Source organism: Schistocerca gregaria, chromosome 4 (genome assembly GCF_023897955.1).
Source record: "Schistocerca gregaria isolate iqSchGreg1 chromosome 4, iqSchGreg1.2, whole genome shotgun sequence".
NCBI classification, from domain to species: Eukaryota; Metazoa; Arthropoda; class Insecta; order Orthoptera; family Acrididae; genus Schistocerca; species Schistocerca gregaria.
The window spans coordinates 335,855,063-335,867,711 of NC_064923.1; the positions used below are offsets into that span (position 1 = coordinate 335,855,063).

General features: G+C 40.3%; 1 pseudogene; it reads left to right on the forward strand.

The window, feature by feature from the left end:
* The first annotated feature begins 1,797 nt into the window (after window positions 1–1,797).
* LOC126267705 (putative gustatory receptor 28b) lies at window positions 1,798–12,265 on the forward strand (annotated as a pseudogene).
* Window positions 12,266–12,649: the final 384 nt, after the last annotated feature.

Here is a 12,649-nt window from a genome sequence, read left to right on the forward strand (position 1 = left end):
AATACTGTATAGTTCTATAGCAGAAACAAAACAAAATGGTCCTGTCCTCTTGAGGTGTATAACGAATGGTAACAAACGTCAGTTTTAGAGTTATGTTGCAAGTGTAAATGAATAACAGGTTTATAAAGTGTTTTGTTTCTGGTTTGAGAGATCAAATGTGTGTTTTCAGTTCCACCAACACAGTATGATACATGCACAGCGTCGCCAGACTTATGAGCTCAATGTGTCGCATCCTAGACATTGTAGATATTACTGCCCATTTACATTAGGCTCAGCAAACTGTATTAATATTATGATATATGTAGCTACTATAGCTATAAAGGACCGGAACTGTTGAACAGTGGGCCAATGTTGTTTCTACAGATGAGTCCCTGATTCGTCTAGAGACTGGTTCTCGATGGATTCGCATCTGAAGGGAACGTGGAAAACCATCTTGTTGTCCAAACATTGCGAAAAGAGACCGAGATCGAAGATGATCCCTAAAGGTGCGGGTATGGATTATGTTTACCGCATGAACCCCACTTCATGAAATTGTACGGATGAATGGGCAAGTTTAAGTGCTGTCACGTATCAGGACGAATGTTGGGACCTCATTTGCGGTTGTTTCTAGGTGCTATGCTCCCAGACGCTGTATTCGTGGACGATAATGCTCGACGTCATGGAGCACAAGTTGTTGCTGTTTTCTTGGAAGTTGGAGATACTACGTACATGGCGTGCCCTGCACGCTATCCCGATTTGTGTACCATAGAGCACGTCTACAACGCTCTATGGAATCGGCTTTTACCACGTCAGCATTCACCAACTATTCTTCAAGACTAAGAGCAGCTTTGCGGAATGAATGGTCGTTACTGCCTCATCGTGAGACTGATGACATCTTCCAGAAAATGTCCCACGTCATTGTCAGACCTGTATTACTGCCAGAGATGGTCACTTCCAATGCTGAGTACATTAAACATGTGTCGGAATGTGTATGTGCAAATCCGTTAAGTTGGAAAAGAATTAAAATCATTTCTGTCTGCCGTTATGCATGTTGCAGTTGTTTGCATTCTGTATTCTTGACATTGTTGCTACTCTACTGTCACCTGTTTATACAGTTATGTTGCAAAATAAACCCAACCTCGCAAAACTTCCTTTTCTTGGTTTAATTTGGAAAGACTAAGGCTATAAAGGTTTTAATAAGTGTAATATATTATGTTTGAATGGTTATTAAAGTATTGTGCAAAAGTGGGAAAGAAATCGATCAATAACTTACTTTTTATGCAGCGTTTTACAAGTTGTCAATTAAAACTGTCTGTGAGGAAAAATTGTTGTGCTGTGAAAATATGTAGTTTAGTTTCCTTTCCCGCAGTAAAATGTAGTTGTTACATTACGGTATGTACTACAAGAAGTGCCAAACTTCGCCTTACCCTTACTAGTACCATGTGGGTCATTTCTGACCCACAGTAGGAAACCAGCGATTTATTCGTGTTTTGTGTTGCTTTGAGTGTCGCCCTATTTGCAATACGTTTAGGAAGACTCTAAAGTGCAACCAAAGGATAACTAGGACTCTAAATTGAGTATTATACTATCAAACATAAATTTTCAGAAATCTAATTTTTTATTTTAAATTTGGCAAAGGAAATTTCACAGTTTTTCGTGAGTCATACTTAAAACAAGTAAGTAAAACAATTTTATAACATTTTTCAATATTAGAAAATGAAAGTTGCTACTCACCATATAGCAGAGACGCTGATTGATGTGTGAATCTTTTTGTTGCACCTATCGCGACTCAGTATCTCAGCTATATGGTAAGTAACAACTTCCCTTCTCTAATATTGTTTCGTTACATTTTGGATTTTCCATTGTTTGGTTAGAATAGTTGTCGTTATAAAATGATTGGAAAAAGTGAAAACATACTGTTTATGTGAGTACTAATAGAATTTTTACTTCTACAGACAGATTAGGCAATTAAAGAATATTTGTGAAAGATTATAAAACGCTGAATAAGACTAAAATGTTGTGCGTGTTTTCTTGCTTACTGCAATCAAGGATCTTAAACATACAAAGAAGCAGTTTCAGTCTATAATAATAAAAATTGGGAAATGTTTAGGAAGAATTGTTAAGCTGTGATAGGCGCACACTTCAGTCATTACACAAGAGTTTTCGCTTGGCAGCTTTTGCACACATACTTGTTCTACTTGCCGGCCGGAGTGGCCGTGCGGTTATAGGCGCTTCAGTCTGGAACCGCCAGACCGCTACGGTCGCAGGTTCGAGTCCTGCCTCGGGCATGGATGAGTGTGATGTCCTTAGGTTAGTTAGGGTTAAGTAGTTCTAAGTTCTAGGGGACTGATGACCGCAGATGTTAATCCCATAGTGCTCAGAGCCATTTTTTTTTTGTTGTACTTGAAGCAGACATTTGATATCTGATTCATCTTTTGCTGTCTGCAGGAAACTGGCATTTGACAATACTTTCTATTTCCATATTGGCCAGCGCCGATACCTTGACGTTTATGTTCTCGCCAAGATTTTAACAGGCAATGCAGTTGTCAGAAAGTATCATAGATGTTTCTGAAGGAAGACAAAATTTATCAGTTTCCTTACGTTGTCTTCTTGGTTTCATAGAATCAAACCTAAGATAACTGCATACTTTCAATTCTGCTTCTTGACAAGGTGCTTTAAAAGAAAGCAGGACCCCACTTACTGCTGCATAAGTCTTTGTATGAAATACCCAGAGTGCCATATGATGCAAGAGCATAGTGCAATCTAATGGATGCAGAAAGGATCTAGTTCTTGCAGGCGGAGAGACTACTCAGTATCACGAACTGTGCTGTGAGCCTTTCCTTCGGTGCGCTTTGTTATTAGCTTCTGCATCCGGTCGCTAATATGTAACCAGTCACTAATATGTAGCGCGAGTCGTCTACAACAGGTCGTTTGGCGTGTCCCATTGACCCAGGTGTCTCCCGCAACACACTATGGCCGCTACGCCAACCTGCTGTGTCGCCTGGCTTAATGTATGTCCACTGGAGCTCTCTATTGCATCGAGAGCGACTGGATACCGCACTGTGCTTTCTCTTCTTCGTCCATGATGAGCTGCTGCACCATGTCTCTCGGCCCTCAATCAACTGCACTGACAGCCACGCCGTAGCCGTCTTGTGAGTGGTCCGCAACACCTACAAATTGTAACTGGTGAGAGACAGAGTTGAGAATGACGACAATAGTCCGGCCATGACGCCATTCCACTTAGGTGTTATCATTACATGATCATTGATATTGCGTCCGAGTTTTGAATAAAGATTTATTATCACAGACTTACCAACTCCATAATGGGTTGATCAATAGCTCTTGACCCCACTTTCCTTGTCCTTTACATAGCTCCTTCTGCAATGGACATACGTTTTGTTCGTCATTACGAGGAACGTCGACACCCTCGATTAGAATATGTAAATCCGACACCTAAGGAATAGAAGAAAAAAAGCCGTACATCGGACAGCTCGCTCAGTGGTACAAATACTTAGCTGGAATGGTTCATGTTTACTTCAGAATATTCTGCTTGATGTCCATTTGATGCATCTTAATCACTGGAAACAGTACTTCCCACTGGAATGAAAGTGTCGGCCTCTTCCATATTCGTCTCACTACCAGATTCATCATTCGATTGGGTTGGTGAAACGTTCTTGAGATAGCAGAGAATCACGGCCTCCCTAAGGCCACGTCGTCTTGTCATCATAGCTTCAATGACCCGAACCCGCGAAAATAAAGTGACAGTTCACGTCAGGACCACCGCGGTCCACTCAGCTTGATCACAGACAAAGATGTACTGACAGGAAACTCACATAAGGGCTGCGCACTGACATCTGCTGTCGTGTAAGAGAACTATTGGCAGTGTCCCCAACAGCGGTATAAGAAACCGGGGAGTGTTAGTTGATAGCTTCCTTAGTGTATAACGTGTTACCCCGTGGCTACCCACTGTCTCTTCATAGGTCGACATCTATCCAGTTCGTGGGAAACGGAAATCCGTGCTGACATAAAGTATAGCCCAACCTCCGAATTCTTCGCATTTCACTTTTTTTGGCAAAATGTTTCTTAATATACTTTACTATCCCGTGAATTAAGTCGAGGCACCTGAGAAACTACACTACTGGCCATTGAAATTACTACACCAAGAAGAAATGCAGATGACAAACGGGTATTCATTGGACAAATATATTATACTGGAACTGACATGTGATTACATTTTCACGCAATTTGGGTGCATGATCCTGAGAAATCAGTACCCAGAACAACTACGTATGGCCGTAATAACGGCCTTGATATGCCTGGACATCTCAAACAGAGCTTGGATGGCGTGTACATGCACAGCTGCCAATGCAGCTTCAACACGATACCACAGTTCATCAAGAGTAGTGGCTGGAGTATTGTGACGAACCAGTTGCTCGGCCACCACTGACCAGACTTTTCAACTGGTGAGAGATCTGGAGAATGTGGTGGCCAGTGCAGCAGTCGAACATCTTCTGTGTCCAGAAAAGCCCGTACAGGACCTGCAACACGTGGTCGTGCATTATCCTGCTGAATACATCTCAAATGTAACGTCCAGTGTTCAAAGTGCCATTAATGCGAACAAGAGGTGACCGAGACGTGTAACCAATGGCACCCCATACCATCACGCCCCGTGATACGTCAGTATGGCGATGACGAATACACGCTTCCAATGAGCGTTCATCGCGATGTCGTCAAACACGGATGCAATCATCATGATGCTGTGAACAGAACCTGGATTCATCCGAAAAAATTACGTTTTGCTATTCGTGCACCCAGGTTCATCGTTGAGTACACCATCGCAAGCGCTCCTGTTTTTATGTAGCGTGAAGGGTAACCGCAGCCATAGTCTCCGAGCTGATAGTCTATACTCCTGCAAACGTCGTCAAACTGATCGTGCTGGCGGTTGTTGTCTTTCAAACGTCCCCATTTGTTGACTCAGGGATCGAGACGTGGCTGCACGATCCGTTACAGCCATGCGGAGAAGATGCCTGTCATCTTGACTGTTAGTGGTATGAGGCCGTTGGGATCCAGCACGGCGTTCCGTATTACACTCCTGAACCCACCGATTCCATATTCTGTCATTGGATCTCGACCAACGCGAGCAGCAATGTCGCGATACGATAAACCGCAATCGCGATAGGTTACAATCCGACCTTTATCAAAGTCGGAAACGTGATGGTACGCATTTCTCCTCCGTACACGAGGCAACACAACAACGTTTCACCAGGCAAGGTCGGTCAACTACTGTTTGTGTATGAGAATTGGTTGGAAAGGTTCCTCATGTCAGCACGTTGTAGGTGTCGCCACCGGCGCCAACCTTGTGTGAATTCTCTGAAAAGCTAATCATTTGCATATCACTGCTTCTTCTTGCTGTCGATTAAATTTCGCGTCTGTGCCACGTCATCTTCGTGGTGTAGCAATTTTAATGGCCAGTAGTATACAAGACGTTTAATCCCTTGTCAAATAATGAAAACATATTTTTAGTTAATGTTGCTTGGATACTCAGATTCCTAAAGTACACAATATCAGTATTAACATAAGTCTTTCACATATACCTCCTTCTATATACTCACAGTCTCTTCTACAATTGACCAAAAAAAGCATCTATCATAGTTAGAGCACAAGTAATTTGTGTGTAATTAATGATTAACCTTCCTTCCATTCGTAGTCTAATTTTTCATTTTGAATGAACTCCATTTATAAACCAGTTATTGACCAAGTGAATAAACACTTCCATGCGTAATTAACACGTTCATTTGCAAATTAATCACAGCCCTCTTCTTGAAGTCTGTGTAAGAGAAAAGTTGAAACAAATACAGTTTTCCATAGACAAATTCCCGCTTTATTAGAAACTTGTAATACTTTAAAACATCATCTCTCTAATAACAAACTATTTCATCATCAACAAAAATTGCTTAGAAAAGGCAATAAAAGATATTTTTGAATGAATTGATAGACAGTAGAAGATAAGTGCGGCCAAGAAAATGAAACTGGAAAAGAGCAAAGCATGACTTGGACACCTGTGTTCACCAATCACATGATTAACAAAGAGTTTGACTCCCCTCAGGTCAGCTACCCTTGTGAGCCCTCTGTTCGCACAATTTTATGTCCACAGTATTTCTTATACTCATTTTCTTGTAAGATTATGAAAATCTGATAATATTCATTAGTGTAAGTTATGTTGGCTACTTGGAATGTCCACAGTATATATGAAACAATTCTGCTAAGCAAGATATCATTTTTTTTATTTCTGATGGGACATTACTAATACTTGTTCTCCCATCTTAATATTAGTATCTCTGACTTTCATATTATGTCTCCTTTTCTTAGCCAGGGTCTGTTTATCCACACATTGCTTTATTATTTTTCTTTTCCCTCCAATGTTCATACTTTTTCTGTTCAGATAACTCCATTATATAAAACATTTTGAATGTTTCCTCCACAATTAGAACCCCAACATTCTTTTTCATACATACAGGCAACCTTGACCTAGCAACTGACACTATATATTTCTTCTCAGCTATATATGTAATTTCAAACCTAAATTGTTTTAAATGAAATACCCAATGAATCAATGAATTATGAAACAATTTACACTTTGTCAGAAAAATCAAAATCTTATTATGTTTAAAAGTTATTACATTTTGTCTCCAAAGAAAATTAGAAAAACTTTTAAACCCCTACATAATAGTAAGCACCACTTTTTCGGAAATACAATAACTTTTTCATATTTGATAATTTTGTGCTTGTAGATGCTACATTTCTGTACTCTTCAACTTTTAAAGTTTCTACCATTTGGATGAATTGACACCCATTGCTGTATGCATTCTATCCATGCTCATAGAATAGGGTCAGCTCTGATCAGGGCGATGCAAAATCCTATACTCATTCATTGCCACTGTCAACTTTTCATAACACTTTTGGTATTCTGGTGTCCAGAGACAACTTTTTTTGTCAGTCCCAGTAACTGAATTGTTAGTGCGAGAGAATGTCAATACTATGGGCTCAGGTTCGATTCCCGGCTGGGTCGGAGATTTTCTCCGCCTAGGGATTGGGTGTTGTGTTGTCCTAATCATCACCATTTCATCCCCATCGATGCACAAGTCGCCGAAGTGGCGTCAAATCGAAAGACTTGCAACCAGCAAACCATCTACCCAATGGGAGGCCCTAGTCACATGACATTTCCATTAATTTTATTTTACTATTGGTTTAGCTTCATTATTCATTCAACAGAGGACTAATGAATGATGAGTCTGAGGTAAGCTTCCTATATAAACCACAGAGTTTGAGAAAAACTTATAGCTTTTTTTTGTTCTTTTGGCAGCTAGAAATTCTTTAATGCTACTTACCTTCTTTGGACCTTTTTTTATTTCTTCCTTTTTCACTGCATATCATAGAAATTTTAGCTTCACCCGTATTTTGAATTCTTTCCTATTTCAATGTTATAGCACTCTTTTGCAATGCCCAAAATACTTCTGAACTTTCCAAATCTTTGGAAGCAACCAAAATAACATCCACATACACAGTAATTTCTAAGTTCATCTCATTCTTGAAAACAGAATCTCTAAGGAAACAGAGACAGAAAAGTCTAACCCAAAGGAGGCAACACAGTATGTTAGCTTTTTTCTATAAAATATTGATTCTGACAAATCTCTGGTTTCACTCCTAGTGTCCAGCGAAACCCTTTCCTTTTTTAAAAAAATTAATCAGCCTACTTTTATACTGCTCATTTTCCTCCTCAAGGAATCCTATTCAACAATCTCAGCAGTATAATCAGATTTCATTAATCTATTAATTTTCATGATGTCACTTACAGTTTCCTTCAAACTGCCACCATCTCTCGTTTGTCTTGGTTGCTTTTTCCATTTTCCACATATTTTATTCACTGACAGTCCTTTGCATCCAACTGATCTGTTTTTTTATAGACCCAAAGTAGACTGATCTCGTTATCCTGTTCATCTTTCCTAACATGGAACTTCTAGATAAACTATATTCTGTTCTTCATTACCTCCACACAACCTCAACTTTACTCTCCATCCTACCATCCTCTTCATGGTTCAAAATGGTTCAAATGGCTCTGAGCACTATGGGACTTAACATCTATAGTCATCAGTCCCCTAGAACTTAGAACTGCTCAAACCTAACTAACTTAAGGACAGCACACAACACCCAGCCATCACGTGGCAGAGAAAATCCCTGACTCCGCCGGGAATCGAACCCGGGAACCTGGGCGTGGGAAGCGAAAACCCTACCGCACTACCTCAAGATGCGGGCCCATCCTCTTCATCATCATTTTCTTATTCTTTCCCATCATAGTTAATTAATTTACTTCACTAACAAATTCTGATTTATCTTTTTGACTACCTTCATTACTATTACCAACATTTACATCACAATCAATATTTATATCGTCCCAGATGCAAGTCTATATACCTTTATTCCCACTTTCTCTAGCCCTCTTTGCCAAACCATCCTCCCCATCACTATTTTCCTCTGTATTAAGGCCACATTAATTTGTCAGCCTCAATAATTTGTGTATTTTTCCATTTTCGTCTTCACTTATTGGAGACTGAACCTTCTTCACGCTAAAGTTCTTTTGATCTGTATTAGATCCAATTTTTTTTTCACGAGAAACTGTCAACAACAAATTTGCAATTATAGACTAAGACAAATACTTCTTCCTGAGTGTATTCGCCGCTATTCCAATCAGAAGTATTTCAGAACTATTTATTAAACAAATAAACGATAACAGAACATATGGCCGTTTTGTTTATACAAGCGATGGTGTTGTAAGCACAAGATGAGGCCAAGTGACTGTCTACTTTAGGAGAACAATCGAAGTGACTCTCCACTTTAGGAGAACAATGGACCTTTTGATCCTAGGAGGGGTTGGGAGTGACATTAAAATTGGTGGTAAGGTTTATTTACGTAAGGATCATAGATCAGAGCACCTGTTTTGGTTTGCCCCCAGTACTGTCCATAATACCCAAGGTTGGATATATGCATCGTAGACACCAAATACTGACGTATTTTTTGGCAGTAGTTCTGTACATTACGTACGCTATGAAATTTGAATATGTTATGCAAATGTTCCAGATGTTTAACGCTGCACGTTAGGATCGCTACAATGCAAATGTACTACTAAACGTTAAGTAATTGTTAACTGTCGTTCAAACCTACTGAAGATGTATTACACATTGCCATACACAAACGACGAATATGGTGATATGCGTCTGGTGCTTGGAGCATCTGATAACCATGCTGGTGTTGCTACTCTCGAATATGCTGCTAATCCTCGTCGATGCCATGGAGCTGCGCATTTGGGAGTCAGGTTCTCTCCTTACACCGTCGAGTGACTGAGGTCGTCCACGGACTCGATGTACTCCAGCTACTGAGGAAGTTTTCTGCAGGTCATAGACCAAGAACCTCAGCAAAGTACACGTAGAGTAGCAAGGCAGCTGCATATCTCTCAACACTCAGTCGTTAACTTGCTGAATGAGCATGGGCTGCACTCCTATCACTATGTTTCACGCAACACCTGCAACACCTGCACATCGCCATCAGCGAATGAATTTCTGTGCATGGTTCCAACAACAACAGGAGGCCAACGATGACTTCGAGAACACTGTAATTTGGTCGGATGAAGCAGCATTCACTCATGAGGGTGTCTTCAATATGAACAATGTCCACCATTGGTGAGGTTAACTGGCGCATCACCAACGACCGTGGATAGCAAGTTCACTTTGTTATCAACGTCTGGGACCGAATATTGGGTGACAGGTATTTGGCACCTACTTGTTGCCTGACTGGTTGATTGCATGAAAGTATCATGGATTCCTCTCGAACAATCTGCCTAATATGCTGGAAGATGTTCCACTACATGTTCAGCAGAGGATATGATTCCAACATGGAGGTGCACCTCCTCACTCTGAAATTAATTATCTGGACAGAACATTTCCGGATAATGCCTCAGGTGTCGAGGTTCAGTTGTATGGTCACCGCGTTCACTTGATCTAAATTCCTGGATTCCTTCCCGTGGGGACACCTGAAGAAGCACATGTACTCTACTCGGCTGACGAATCTGGAAGAGTTGGAATCGTGTGTTCATGCTGCTCTTGTTATTGCGGACATAGCTTTGTCGTGAAGGGTCCATAACAGTATGATCCGGCAGGTTGCACAATGATTGGACACGCATGAAGGTCGCTTAGAGCATATGTGGATCTGAGGACGAAAAATTCTGTTGTGAAAATCATGCGATCATTAATATGGACATAATTATTGTTACTGGTTGCTAAAGGGCGACATCTGAGCGCTCATATTACATGTAATATAGATGAGATGTAGATGTTGTGTTATTGTAATGTGCTATCATCTTTAGCATCTCGAAACTGATGTAGTTTTTGTAGTTATTGTGTCCTGTGACTGATAGTTTTTTCAACTGTATTTGTTATGCTCAGCGCAACAAAATGTTTTAAATATAGGTTGCATGTGACCTAAAAATCGGTGTGTATTACAGTATGAAACTGCATAATGAAATCAGCAAATAAAAGAAAGCGCCAGACGAAGCTTTATGACAGACATTTTTTTATCGCTGGCATCTGAGAAGTTAAGCTGCGAAGTCCGAGTGCTCTAATTTCGGTTCATCCTGTATAGGACGTGAAATAAGCCAGAAAGTAACGCAAGCAAAATAACCACTCTCCATAAAGAGCATTGTGTCAATATACAACAACCCACATTACAGAGAACATTTAGCGAATGCTTTGAAGAAGCACTTTCCAAATCGATAGAGCTCAATTCTACTAAGTAACAGGAGTACTGCTTCGATTAATTTCTCACTAAATTTTAAAAAGCACTTTACTCGTTCTGCACAAGACTTCTCGCACAACGAACAATCGACAAGATGAACGCGATGCATACGAAGCACAAAGCCGTACACTTCCTGCTCAAAATCAGCAAAATAATGGGAGCTGCTCCAATTTCCTTTGATGACAAAAAGATGAAATACGTAGTTTCAGTTAGGTGGAGATGCTACTCTGCCCTTATGGCGTCATTGTTTCTTATTTCACTAATTTGTTGTGCAGCTACAAGATTTTCACAGCTGCGTGGTTTTGTGGAAGACGTTGTGTTACGTATTGACACTTACAATATTCTTCTAAGAGATGTTACGGCTATTTTCTTAATTTTGCGGTGCATCACACTGAAGCAGAGATACGTTGACATATGGTGCACGAATCTAGTCTCGGTTGATATATTTCTATACAGAAATAATGAGCCTGAATACTTAAAAGTTTCCAAACTATTGCGGCGAATGCTGTTGGGCGTAATACTTTCAACATCTATAATATGTAGTAGTTATATGTGGATACCAGGATACCACAGTGAGTTTGAGCTATTGATCCCAATGTATTTCTCCTATGGTCTGAAGAATATTGTCATACTACAGTTTTTCACATTTAATAAGATTTTGTACTGGAGATTTCTGGATTTGAATAAACGTTTGCTTGATATATTTGGCATTCGTACAGAGTATGATCTTGATTATATGATATCGATTTTACTGGCACCGAATACAAGAAATTGTATTTCAACACTTCCACACCAAGAGCATTTTAAAGGTTCATGCCGTTTATCATGCAGGGAGCGATTAGGATACAGGTTACCACTTAACATGAGATTATCTGCAGCAGTGACGTTAAAATTTAAGGGTTATTCACTCATGTCTCATTTACAGAAGGTGCATTGCCTTCTTCATGACATGGCAGGATATGTCACCGGCGGATTTGGCCTACAGATTGTCACGGAGGTAACGTTTTCCTTTTTTAACATTGTTGTGAACACTTATATTGTGCTAGCCCACCTCCTTCGGAAAGAAGCAGTTACATGTGATCGACCGACGGGAGTGCTGTTGATGGATTGTCTGCCATGGTTGGTGATGTCAGCTTGGCGTCTGATCACCATAGCGTACAGCAGTGAAGCGGTCGTCCAGCAGTCAAACCACACGCTGGAGCTGGTCGACAAACTGCTGCTGCTATCGCCACAAGGGGACTACGAACGCCACACAGCTCTGCAGAAGTTCGCCCACCAGCTGAGCCACAGCAAACTCAGCTACACCTCTGCAGGACTTTTCGCCATTGGCACGCCGCTGCTAACCAGCTGTGTGGCCACAATCACCACCTACCTAGTGATCCTCATGCAGTTCTCTCTGGCAGAAATCACAACGCAACAAAATGATAACAACAGCTGCTGAGACTAATGTTGTGGATACCAGATACCACAAACTGTGTCTACCGAGCTAGCTAAGTTTACTTATAAACGATGCAGAGGTTAGTGACAGACCATAGCATAATCAAAGATTTAAAACCCTCAAATTATAAGTAAATTATTTAACAGTGTACATTTTATGTTCACTACCTAGTGTACTTCATTAGTGTTGTAAGCGTCTTCTTCATTTATTTAAGATCCATTAATTACGATTACACATTACAGCTACATTTCTGAACATAAATCGTGTTGTAGCTGGCAACATTAGTGATATTTAATGTGTAAAAAGAACTTTCAAAATACGCATTCTATGGGTATAGTTTTCATTTTTCACGATTCTTGCTGTTGTACAGACTAGGTTATCTAATTC